Source organism: Haliaeetus albicilla, chromosome 3, assembly GCF_947461875.1.
Source record: "Haliaeetus albicilla chromosome 3, bHalAlb1.1, whole genome shotgun sequence".
In the NCBI taxonomy this organism is placed as follows: Eukaryota; Metazoa; Chordata; class Aves; order Accipitriformes; family Accipitridae; genus Haliaeetus; species Haliaeetus albicilla.
Window position 1 is genome coordinate 13158940 of NC_091485.1, and position 13385 is coordinate 13172324.

General features: G+C 42.3%; 1 protein-coding gene across 1 annotated transcript in view; it reads right to left on the reverse strand.

The window, feature by feature from the left end:
* Positions 1–13385, reverse strand: part of CNDP2 (carnosine dipeptidase 2) — a 350882-nt gene that overhangs the window by 58756 nt on the left and 278741 nt on the right. The window lies entirely within an intron of this gene.

Genomic DNA, 13385 nt, shown 5'->3' on the forward strand with positions numbered 1-13385 from the left:
AGCTGTGCAGAGGGTTAGCTGTGTTACAGGCTGGGCTATCCCGATAAACAAGTTCACAGTCAACTTCTAAAAGACCTGACAAATACCCTACCTCCAAATCACATGAAGGTAACCTATTGATTTGGATTTTTTTCACGTTTTAGTATTTTCCCACGCTTGAATTGCCGATTGCTTCCGTCACTGTCACAGCCCCCAGGACACAGAGGCTGAGAACCCCACAAACATTAATGCATTTATCCTCGAGCAATACCTCTACAAAGCAGGGCTTTGCTACTGACAGCTCTCATTTGTAATGATGTTTAGAGAGAAAAAGGAGTAGCTAGACTGTTATTTGGATTAGTTACAGTGATGGAGAGCTAGGTACATTGCAGGTAGATACTCCAGCTAAGTACTTACATGCACAAGCATCTTTTAAGCCTGGCCTGAACTGACAGGCTGAAGGACACAAGATGCTTGGAGGAAAGGTAAGAAAGAGTGAAACCCTGACTTTTGGGCCAGCATTTTCAGTCCGAAGCCTCCAGCCCCTGTGCATGCCTTGCATTACCACTCTGGGCTGGCACCCTGCTTGCCTGGCAAAGCACCCTGAAGCCCAAGGTAGTGCCAGGGTTGGCGGCTCTAAAGCACCAACCATCTCTGCAGCACTGGAAAAAAGTCAGGCGGTGGGATCTTCATGGAGATCTCTGTGCCTCTCTCCTTCAGTCCTTTTGGAAGGGAGGAGAGGAGTCACAGCAGTGCCTCCGCTATGGCTGCAGAGGCTGGAGGTAAGGTAGAAAGGTTAGCTCAGGCACCGAAGTCAGCCTCCCTGGGGTCAAGAGCACGTCTGGTGCAAGTTCATTTACTTTCCTTTGCGGGCTCTAAAGGTGAGGTGGCATTTGGCAATGTTTCAGAAGAAAGGAGGTGATGAAGTGTGTGGAAACATATGCAGCGGGCAGGAACGGAGAATCAGGTGAATAAACATCAAATATAGAGCCCAGGGAACAGAAACCCTTTTTCCTATCAGTCAAATCACAGCTGAGGGGCCCAAACTAATTCCGTTAGGAAACACAGAATACCTGAGGGGCACAGGAAAAAATTTGAAACTTAGCAGGAAATCTGTTCACAGTGAAGCCACTGAGTGAGCTGGCGAGAGAAATTACTCAAAGGCATGGAGCAGAGCCAGGGAAAACAGACAACCATCGACCAGACATTGCAGAATATTCTGGGGATAAATTGCTCTAGAGAAGTGCAGTGCTTCTTAGGACTGGATTCAAGGGTACTTAAGTATTATTTCTTGTGTAAAGCCTCCACAGCCAGTTGCTTGGGAAATTTTTTAGCAACTTTTTAAATACCAATTAATCAAAGCAAATCTTTTGCAAAAACATGTATCTGCTTTAAGAAACATCCACAGGAACACATAAATGGCACTGAACCAGTGTATTTTTTTTTTTTGCCAAGTTACCTACTAGGCTTAATGTCTAGGATCTGTTGTTCTGTGGCTGCTCAGCAAAAGGAGTGGTCCTGCAGATGCCAAGATTCTCATACCTAGGAGTAGCTGCCTCAAAGCATATGACCCCACAGTTTCCACAACCCTTTTGCAAAACCAGCATTGTAGAAGCCCCAACTCAAATGATGGTTTTTCAGAGAACAGACTCACCATTTGGGAACTGGAGACTTTGAGCAAAAGCGGACTTTGAGATTCAGAACTCCCCACAACATTTGGGATTCCTCTGTTGCTGTGAATGATGCTCACTATGCTGCATAAAACAAACTCCCAATTTGAGTGTCACTCTTTACAGCGTTTACAAATATGGGCATGCCCTCCATTAACAGAGAGCTTAATAGCTTTGAAGTATTTTTTGATAAACAAAATCTTCACATTTTTCAGTACTGAGATCAAAGCATAAGTAATTCTTATAAACATTTTCTCTAACCAGCATTAGAAATCAATTTGGCATTTGTTGTATCACTTGCCCCACTCTTATGTAAAAGCCTCCTATTCTGTTTTGTATATAATTTTATTTTGATTACTGTAATTTTGGTTGCAACTAATCACACACATTAAAATCAGCTGGCCTTGAATAAGTCTTTCTAAAAAGCTCAACACTTTGTGCTGCTTATTCTTGGTAATTGATGCATTAATGCACACCTGATTTAAAGTGCATAGTACAAATACAAAGTGCAAATTACAGTGAACCAAACTGCAACCAAGGTTTTCATGGCTCTGCAGCGTGTGGCGTGGTATTCACCAGCTGTAGCCCAGGGGCCAGTGGGCTACATTTAAGCCCTCGTTTTTTAATTTATTCCCAGTGACCAGCTTCCCTGGGAGTGAAATGGAAGACTTAGTATGTTCACTGGAAGCAAATGGCACTACAAGGCTATATGAACTCAGAAAGACCCAAATCCTAAGGTCTAGTTCCTTACCAACCTGATTCCCAAACAGCCCCTCATGACGAGATGAATACATCCTCCCACCCAAAAACTTATCAGGCCATTATATTATTAAATTCTATCAGATGATGTTAAGTTTTTCTAAAATTGAGGCAGTAACAAATTTTTCACAGTTACAATTAAATATGGGCCATATTTGCAGATTCAGAGCCTTTTTCTTTCTCTGAGATGCTTGATCCCCAGCATACTAGGGAAGCACTCTGCAGGCTTTGAATCAAGCCTGCGATTCCCCACCGCAGCCCTTTAAGGCTCTCTAAGACTACGTTCAGAAGCAATTGCTAGATCAGATCCTTAATTTGTACTTGACAATGTTCAACTCATACGCACAGTAGGTGGGCGGGGGAATTTGATGGCTTTCAGATTGTGTGGGGGAAAGGAAAAAATAGACTTTGTTCTGTATTTGGCGTGAAAATGATTAATCTCTTTTATATTCTTTTAAGTTACAGCATGGATGTGGAGCAAAAGAGAGTTAGATTTTAATCTTTTCACTGAAGTAAAATAATTAAAAGGGTTTCACAAACTCATTTATTTCCACATGAAATATTCTATTTCAGGCTTGTTTGAAAAAGTGTTCCAGAAGTTAGCGATTTAAAGCAAGCAGCCGCATACTGATAACAGGGGAATTATCTCACTGTGGCTTTAGATCACAGGAATCCACTCAGCAAAGGAACCAATTTTTCTCTCTAATTTTGAAAAAATAACCCTACTGGTTAGAGTGCTAGCCTGAAATTAGAACACGTATCTGCTTATTTTGCAAGAGAAGCATTATAAAAATGGGTTGAAAGAGCTGCAGCTCTTTTAATATCTCACAAACAATGATTTACTGTGAAGAATAAAGCTACTGAATTCTCCCTTCTCTAATTACTATTCACTTGTTATGTACAGACAGAAGATGTGCCACTGTTCATATGGGTATTTTAAATACTAATTATGAACTCTAAGCTTGCTAGCGAAGTTATTGTCGTGGAGGAGCGATTACAGTGGGTTACGTGTGCCCCCAGTGCTCGCTGAGTGGTCCGAGCAGTGCCTGTCTGCTGGTCTCAGAGTGGAGACTATCACCTCAAACATCTAATGCAATAAGTGCTTGTAATGATTTGTTTCCCATGTAATAGCCTGTTCTTGTACCTTAACCCCTGACAGCTCAGTTTTATCAAATGATAAAATGTTTTATCACAGGAGTCAATGCTTAGATGGAAAATGCGTTTTGGGAGAACTGGTGGTGACTTACGAGTTGGTTTGCTCAATCTGTTTTTCTGTCCTTGGACTTGTCAAGCATGAAGATAATCAAATCCTGGCAGCATTTGCATTTGATGTCCATCTAGAATAACTTACCAGGTCAAAGAATTATCTCAGTCTGACACTTGGGGTCACCAAGGGGTTTTCTGGGCCAAAGAGTGCCAGTGGTGGGCAGACCGTCTCTCAGTCGGGCTCCTTGATGGCCCATCAGGATAAAAACAGCTTCTCTTTGCTGGGAGAATTTTTCACCTACAGATGTCTGCTGTGACATGTGGGTCCACGATTTTCTTGGCAACTTTTCAAAACTGGGCTTTTTCAAAATTATTTCCATATTCACTCAATAGTTGGACATTTGGAGTTTGGCAGACTTGGAGAAAAAGATCTGCAAGGGAATTCAGGGTTCAGAAAGTCACACTTGCGTTATCTGTATTTTAATTTGTCCTGAACACAGGCTTAAGCCCAGAAGGAATGATTAAATATCGTAATCTTCTGTAGATCACAGGCCATTGACTTTCATACAGTTACCCTTTGTTGAGGCCCCAAAAATATTTGTTTGATTACTCATTTCTTCCATGTGAGATTTGATTGTTGATTTGAAGACATCCAGACATGGAAAGCCCTCCACTTCGTAGTTTGTTCCGATGGTTAATCACTCTCACTTGTTTCCTCAATTAAATCTGTCTGATGCTGGCTTCCAGCCATCTATTCTTCCAATGTCCTTCTCATGAAGCAAGACAGCTTTGGGTAAGTCAGGGTCAGGCACTGGCAAGCTACGTCCGCTCAAGCAAAATGCTCTGCAAGAATGGTGGTTAGCATTTTTACCTATAAACTCTTTATATATTTATTTAAATGAATTTAAATAAAAAACCTACAGTGAATTAGCATTTTATATAGCATTTTAAAATGCATTGAGCATTATATGAGCATATGGTTTTATTTTAATATTTCTCTAGGCAGGTATTATTGAGAATTGGCAAAATAGAAAAAACTATGTATTTGTTCTTCTGCTTTGTATAACAAACATCTGCATTCTTGTCTATCTCACGCATCTGTTTATGAAGTTAGAGAAATCCATTGTCTAAGGAATAGGCCAGAACAGCACTGGAAACTCGAAAAAAATACCAGCTAACCATCTGGCTGACTAAAGAGAATGAAATAAAACTCAAACCTTCACCTGTCTGTAACGAAACTCATAAGGAAAAAAACTTAAAGCCCCAACTGTGGCATTCAGTAGCTGTGTTTTCATTAGAAAGCTGTTCCTTCTCTGCCAACTCTACCCTGAAATCAAGGTTAACAGAGAAACTGAGGCCTCAGATGCCCAGAAGAGACAGGAATTATTCAAAAATGCAGAAAACACGGCAGAGAGAAGATGAAAAAATCTGGGTCTGCATCCATTGAAACCTATGGAAGTTTTGCTGTCAGTGCTAACGCATGCTCTACTGCTTTGACTGAAATATTTCTTCTACACAGTCCCCTCGGATTCAAGAACTGTTAATGTCAGTCCCCACGTTAATGTCACTGTGCTGGGGTGAGTCCCTCTGCTGTCTGTTTACAGGCTGGGTTCGGCAGGATGGCACAATAAGGGCATACTGAAAACCTGAGACGAGCACAAGAATGTTTTGTAGATCCACCAACCTCGAAGTCCACAGAGATGTAGAATCAGGCAGAGATCCCAGGGGCGAGGGCAGGAAAAGTAAAAATATTAGAAAAAACCCCAAACAAACACCTGCAAAGTACTACTCTAGAAAGTTACTGTCATCTTTCTAATATGAGTTTCAAAGACCCCTACAAAACGAACTAGCCAAGATTTATTTTAATAATTGAGACAATGGTCTAAATTCTTGTTGTTGTTCTCTACCATAGAAGAAAAACACTGCACTTAACTAATCGTTGTGAATGAATCAATTACATAATTACCATTAGCGCAGTTATCCGATTATGCCCTTTCACACAGCTAAAGGAAATCAAAGACAATCCACATACATTAATGTGCTGCACCTTTTCTGCAGGATATTCTGGCATTGCATTAAGTGCTATTTCTAGAGACTGCCTGCAGCGGATTTGAATTCTGCTTGGGTTGAATGCAGGAAAGATAATGTTACTTCAGTCTCTTCAAGTCATCTGGGTTTTGTTTTGATCATATTTCAGGAATATTCACATGCTTCCCATACATACTGTACGAATATTTTTGTAACATAAAGTTCTCCTTTCTAAGGTCATTTATTTTAGTTGCAATGCAGCCATGCTGATAAATGGGAGATGAAGGGGCATGAGAACTTACTTCCCCATTTATTCACAAACTCTAAGCAATAAAATGTACTCCCCAAGTATTAAGAATAGTTTTGGGCCAAATCTTACGTATGGAAACTCCCATGACTTTTAATTAGCAGAGTCAAGAACTACAGGATTTACCTCTGAGGCCACCTCTATACCCCTTTATTAGGTTAATCCTGAGGGTATCCGAGGCTGAAGCAGTCCTGCATCCATACTGCAGCCCTTTAGGGCACCCTGGCAGACCCTGAGCATGGGGTCTACCTCCAAGCCCCTGCAGCTATCTCCCAGCTTGGTTGCATTACACACATCCAGCGCTCTAACTTTAATCTGGCCTCACGTAAATGGCTCACATTACTATTTACCACTGCCACTTAACACAAAAGGGAAGAGGTGGGGAAACCCAGTCCTGAGCTCACTGCACTAGCCACCGGCAGCCAGAAGCTGGCATTGAATGGAGCAATCGGCATTTGCACCCTCAGGTTTCCCCGAGCACATGCACAGGTGTAGACTTTATTCCATTGCAAATGTCAAAGTCCACTGGTATTGCTTCAATTAGGAACACCTTTGCACTCCTCATTCCCATGCTTTGCTCAGACCTATGCAACAGGGCTACAAAGAAGGCCTCTGTGAAATCTCAGTCCTGTGTGGGATGTCCTGGAAGCCACCGAGGACCCAGGCCCGCCGTGAAGGCTTTGATAAGACTTGCCGTGGCAGGAGAAGCACAAACAAGGCTATCTACTCTTCTAAAAAAGCAAAAGGAACCATGCTGAACCCAATAAAACTCACTGCAGGGCATTTTGTGATCGGGGCTATCACTAAGAGCAGGTCTGAAGGATGGGCCCTTTACGAAGGCAAGGAGGGAAGGAGTAAAATCTTGAAAAGAGAGAAACTTGCTGCTTGTGGAGCTGTGCAGGGCTACTGATTAGTCTGTTAGTCACAGACCCACCTTCTCTGTGTTTTCTTAGCCTTCATGTCCTCCATACACCTACTCATTGGGTAGTTCTGGTAGTGCCATCTTGTTAGATGGCTTCTGTGTCAACACTACCTCTGGCAGGGATGGGGGGGTTTGCTGGTATATCCATCACCCCATCTTGGGATGCTACAGGATCACTTTCCAGATATCCATATACGCAACTGGAGGAAAATACCTCTTGGCAGTGATCACTGATGATTGCACACAAAAGGATGTAGGAGCTAGAAGAAAGATGGCGGTGCAGTCAAGGGAAGAACATCATCCGTCTGAAATCAGCAGCACGTTCCCTCACCCTCGCACCCCAAAAAAGCCACTGCTCTAAAGGACAAGTTTCAAGGTCCCTCTCTCAAAGGTCCCTTCAAAGCAAATCTTGGAAGAGGAGATAGCTGGAAAACTTCTTGGTCCTCCCTGGAGCTTTGCCTGGGCTGATACAAGTGTGGAAGCCAAGGCAGGGGTAAGAAAACACTGACCAGTGACAAAGATTTCTGTCTGGGAAACTAAGAACACATCGGACCTGGGTAAGACTGGCAGAGAGCAAGCCTTGTGCGGGAGGCTGGTGCTGTCTGACTTTCTGGGGCACGCCAGGCTGCTCAGAAATAGATTTCTGGCACGTACTCACAGACAGAATTAGCTGGTGCCTGGCCCAGGAGGGAATCGGCTCCATGCGACTCACGTAGCACCATCAACCAACCTGGATAAACATTGCAAGCCTGGAATGGGGAAATGGAGGGGTGGGTGTCAGGGCATCAGGGGAGGCAGCCAGCTGGCCGGGGCCTGGGTACCAAGCGGGATCAGCACCTTAGAGCAAATAGTCTGCATTCAAACAAAGACCATTCCTGTTAAGATCTTTTCTGACGCTGTACAAAGCGGCTGTGGGAAGCCCTGGCTTGCTCAGAAATGACATAGGGGCTGAGTCTGAGGACGGGAGCACGGCCGGCGCCTTCTGTACGCTGGGCGCACACAAGCCGCATCTGCCACCCGCTTCTCCTGCTGGTGCTGACGGGGGAGACCCAGGTCCGGTGGCTGTCTGACCACTGGTGCAGGAACACGGAACCGTGTTTGAGCGTGAGGGGGGAGACTGAGGGACAGGAGAGAGGGTCCTGCTGTCCGACGGGGGCTGCAGCCTTATCGTCCTGCCTGGGAGCCCTGCTCCTGGCACCGCTCAGCTGGGCTGGCACTCCTGGCCAGGGAGATGCTGGCAGGGACAGGGACACCCTGGGGCAGGGACACCCCAAGGGACTGCAGCCGTGGGTGACCCACTTGGGAACAGAGCAGGAGGAAAAGCAGTAAGCGGCAAAGAGCCGCAAAACATCACCACCAACTGGAGCGTGTGGCTTTGTGAGACAACGCATTGGAAGCACGACCAAGAAGCAATGGAAGTCTATGCAGAAAAGGCAAAGATAAGAAAGACATGAGCAAATATATGAGCAGAATACCTATGCTCACAGTTTTATTTTAAGTAAAAATATTTTTTTCCCCCAAGAACGAAAGTTGGAAGGGAAAGGTAAAAAAAAATCTAATGTGTATGGCTATGAATGAAGTACCTCAATCTCAAAAGACCAAAATGGGAAAAATAAAGCTTACTTCGCTTCTCGTTAGATTCCCTTTTTGAAAGACACCTGGCTCTGAGACTCTGAATGCATTTAATCACAACTGTCCTATTAAGCAAGAGTGAACAACCTAAACTGTATGAAAATTATTGCTGGCCCAAACGTGACTCACTAGGAATGAAAGCCAGCCCCATTGATTACTTTCTGTAGAGCATTCCCAAAAGTGCATTATTCACACTGAAGTTCTAAGCACGTTGTAGTTCATGAGGCAGAGGTGGGAAGACCCTCATTTGGATGCAGGCAGAGAGCTACGCCTTTGGACTGAGCATGCAGAAACTTGTGGGAGAGGGGAGTGACAAAAATGACACAGAGTTCAATTTGATTGATTAATTAGCTTTGACAGAAGTGCCACCATAATCATAAAAGGAGCCATGATTAAACGTACAAAGAAGTCGATGGGAATCAGGTGACCTAGAATCAGTTAAATTTGGTACTTACCAGCTCTCTGTTCCCATCCGTAGCCTGTGCCTCCAACTATGTGTCTCTCCTGGCTATTCAAGTATAAGTTCATCAGAACAGCAAGTGTCATATCCAGTGATGCTGGGCAACTTCCAAATTTTTACAGACCTTCTGAGCTTACATGACTGTTATACCTAAAAGTGATAATAAAACGTATTACATCTTAATGAAATAGTGAGCTACTGCATAAACATTTTATCCTATGTTCACAAAAATATAAAAAAAACACTTGGTGCATTCTATGCTAAACTTTTATTTTGTAATGAACATGTTAAAAGGCTGCTGTGTTATTATTCTGAATTATTCTGAAAATACTTGCCCTGATTATGCAGTAGTAGGCATGTGCAGTTGATTCGAAGGAGCTAAACTCTGCATCAAATTTCCCCTGGGTACTATGTGAAACTGCACAATAAATGAGTGTTGCTGTAACTTAAACAGATACTGACTCTTCGGAGACATGAAAATAAAAATGTTGTGGTGTTAAAATGTAGCCCCGACAGGTCTATTACACTCTTCACAAAGTCTGATAGTTTTCTTCTGTGTCTTAAAAATTAATGAAGCATACTTTCAATGTTATCTCATTACTGATGCACAACTCAGTAGATTTCAGATGAGATTCCAGCTAGATGGGTATGCCCTTGATGTATAGGGGAATGGGCTCAGTTCACCAAAAAGCTTTCCTTCTCTGTATCTTTATTTTTCTACTTAAGCTACAGAGCCACTCTGTGAGATCTTCCACTGTGTTCTTCTTTACAGTTGCCAGTAAGATTGCTTTAGATCTCCATCTTGAGTTACAAATTCCATATGATAACATAAAAATAGGGGGTTTTGACTGAAGTTTGGAAAAAAAACCCCAAATACTTTAAGCTGTGAAGCAGAAAAAACCTTCTATAGCACCTTCTAAACTTTCCAGTAATATTTGAAAAGATCCAACCAGATGACAACTTTCCTCCATAAGGATGCATAGAGCATTCAGAGTATTGAAACTCCCAGCGTAATTGTTATGATAAATTCCTGCTGGCTTATTATCACTGAATAACATTGCAGAAAGTAAGTACCTTTTAGCCTTTTAATTCGGACCCATTTAAAATTAATTAATGTCTGTAGTTGTATGGCAAACATGCAAAGCAGCTTTCTAAAGGAGCGTCTCTGTGATTTAACATGACTTCTTGCCCACTCCCACCCAGTCAGCTCCCTCTAGTCCAGAAAAAGCCTGGGAAAGTAGGTAAAATTGGCATTTCTGACCCAAAGGCTGGCAGATTTGGCTCAGCCAGCGGGGCACAGGACATGAGGGAGTACAGTTCAGCATCCCCCCTCACCCAGCTGGGGCCTCAGATTTAAGTAGATGCATGCATACCAATAGCTGATGGATATACGCACACCCAGTATTCCCAGTAAGGGCAAAATCCCCAAACTGATATTTTTTCCTTTACATCTGAATGGTGGTTTACACGACTTGAGTTTACGCTGCTAACATCAATCGATTCATCTCTAAATGAAAATTAATGAAGATATGTGCTTAATACCAAGCTGGGCTGGCTGGGTGCCCAGGTATTGGGGGCTATGCATTTTCCATTACTGGAAGGCATTTACTCTCACTGATGTGCAGAATTTGGATTTTACTGTTATTCTTTCTAAATTAAAAAAACTGCAGAGGCAGAATATCCAATTAGTATTATAAGACTGAAAAACAATAACCCAAATTTGGTCAATAGGACAAAGTGCTCACTTTGTCTGTGTGGCGTTTTAGTGAGTGCATTCCTAAAGGAGCTGTGAGATCTGATATAAAATGAAATGCTTTTGTTGGCCTTCAAAGCATCTGGTCTCCCAGGAAGTAAAGCCTTATGGAACTGAGTCTTACCTAAGTCCCCCTTTCAACAGAAAGAGCACTACAGAAGTTTCCTGGTTAACAAATGTTTGAATTTACGCAAATTTCAGTTCTTTACAATGCTGGTCACATATGTGAAAAGATGCACGGTAAGCTGCAGAATGCTATCTGCTTTACAGAAGGTCCATTTTTCTTCTTTCCATATTATTTTCCATTATATGAGTGGTAGAAAAAGAAATGAAGTTCATTTTCTGATAATTTTTTCTCTTGAAGACTGAAAATACACATTATCATTTTGAATTATGACTTACCACCCTTTTTGCCCTTTTCAGCAGAGGTTTAATTCTGCTTCATTTACCTCATCTCCTCTGAAATATCCCAGAGCCATGCAGCTCCAGTTGCAATAAAAATATTTCTACTGCATAATATAATCAAAAACGTAACATAAAAACTTAAATAGGTATCTGCATTGGCTGTGTAGCCATAGGTATCGGTATCTATTGCTAGGACCTCGCAGTGGAATAATCCTTCTTATTTTTGTTCTGGAAAGCATTTCGGCACTGAGCAGTCTTAGCTGATTTCCTTGGTACTGTTCACCAGCTGAACTGAGACAGGTGGCCAGCTGCTTAGTAAGACGAATGTTTATTCTGGCTAAAATCTGTGCTGCGATATCATGCATAATTAAGGGAAATGCATTTTACTGGACTGCGGAAGCTGAAAAGCACACAACCACAAGCTTTATGTTTATTTATGTTAAGGTTCAACTTCAGATCATCTACCCAGCTGACCACTTCAACTCCCAGGGATGCCTGCAGCGCGCAGACCCACGCGCCGGAACAGGTAGGTCCTGGCACGTAGGAAAAAGTGAAAGTTTCACCTTCACTGCTAAGTCAGCATCATCCAAGATTTCATACAGTAGCCACACTGCAAGCTGCAACTATCGGGACACTTGACTAACTGTTGATTTATTTAAATAGTAGCTGATGGTTTAAATAGTATTTAATTAAGCTCATATACCGCTAGAGACAGCACAGTTAAAACCAGCTAAGCTTTGGCAGCCTCTGTTCCTGTCGATGTAAATGGAGTTTTGTGTCATGGACAAGGGAATCGGGATGACAAAATGAAAACTATCCCTTGCACATCATGCCCTGGTACCTGGCAACAGGGAACTACCAAACGCTGCCGCCCAATCTGAACTGTCCATACTAGAACAACATTTTTCACATTACACATACTCTGCGTATTTTAGAACATCTGTAATGAAACATAGCTATATGTATGTATGCGTGTATACATGCACACATGCTCTAATACATATACATACGTGTGTGCATATATTTTTATACATATATATATATATTTACACACATATTTGGCTGCTTTCACACCGGAACAAAACTATATCTGTTCCCAAAAGTGGTTATTTGATCCCAGACAAGGAGCTTCATCCTGCAAGAAGATCAGACGTATTAGCTTCCAATACTTCTGAACTTCTCTTGCTGGAGCAAGCTTAAATCCCTTTTACATATTGGGTTTAAGGAGCAATTTGTTGTCACTGTTTTAAACAATAAAAATATCATTGCAAGAAGCTACGTGTGTTCCTGATGGAATTGTAAGCTCTTTAGGAACAATTTTCACATATTTTCCAGCAAAGTTAGACTGCTTTGTCCCAGATTCTAATGCTACCCTGGGGGGATTAAGCTGCTCAGAGGCTGCATCAAGTTCTGCACAAATCCCAAGGAAAACATACTTGCTCATCCTGGCTGCAAATTTTTAGGTGAGAGGTTGAGCCACTGCTCTGTGCTGTCCGTGGGCCAGCAGAACTATACAGTTTTGTGAAGAGGCAGAACACTGTAGCGTTTTTAGGGCTGGGGCGAATAGTTTTCCTGAACTAGTACAAGAGATGCCACAGAATTCTTCAATTCATGGCTCTCCACGAAGCTAGGACGAGCATGCTGATGCAAATCAGCATGCAGCCCAAAGTCCTTAAATTGCTGTATTTGCTAAACTACTTTGTGATATAGTGACATAGTGCTTTTAGAGGTCTTAATCTGGCTATTTTTAAACCAACTATTAACCACAAGCTGGTATGAAACTGGCACCAAAAGAACTAAACAGCAAGCTTCCCTGCTGTTATAAGCACCTATAAAATAATTCGTAAACTTCTAAGTTCAGATTTGATAGAGTGCTTGAGCATATGCCAATTTAAAGTATATAAGAAGTCCCTCTGGCTTACATCTGGGAAGACTAGGGAGGAAAAGAACACTGTCAGCTTATGAAAACACATGAGAAAAGAGCAGTCTCTGGAAGTGTGTATTTACTAAATAATGTGAACTCATTACAAATACTTCAACTGGAGCTGTCTGAATCCTCTAACACAGTGGCCAGAGAAAGCTTTCGCAAATGTAAATCTGAATTGATTTAGACACAGAATCAGTTGATTTGAAAACTGATGAAAAAGCTATAAAACACTATGAAACCCAGCAGGCATCAAAGGGTAGGTGATATCTTCTGCCAGTTGACCTCTTACCAGTTTCTCACACCTGGGGATTGTTTTAACCTTTTAGATTTCCACCCG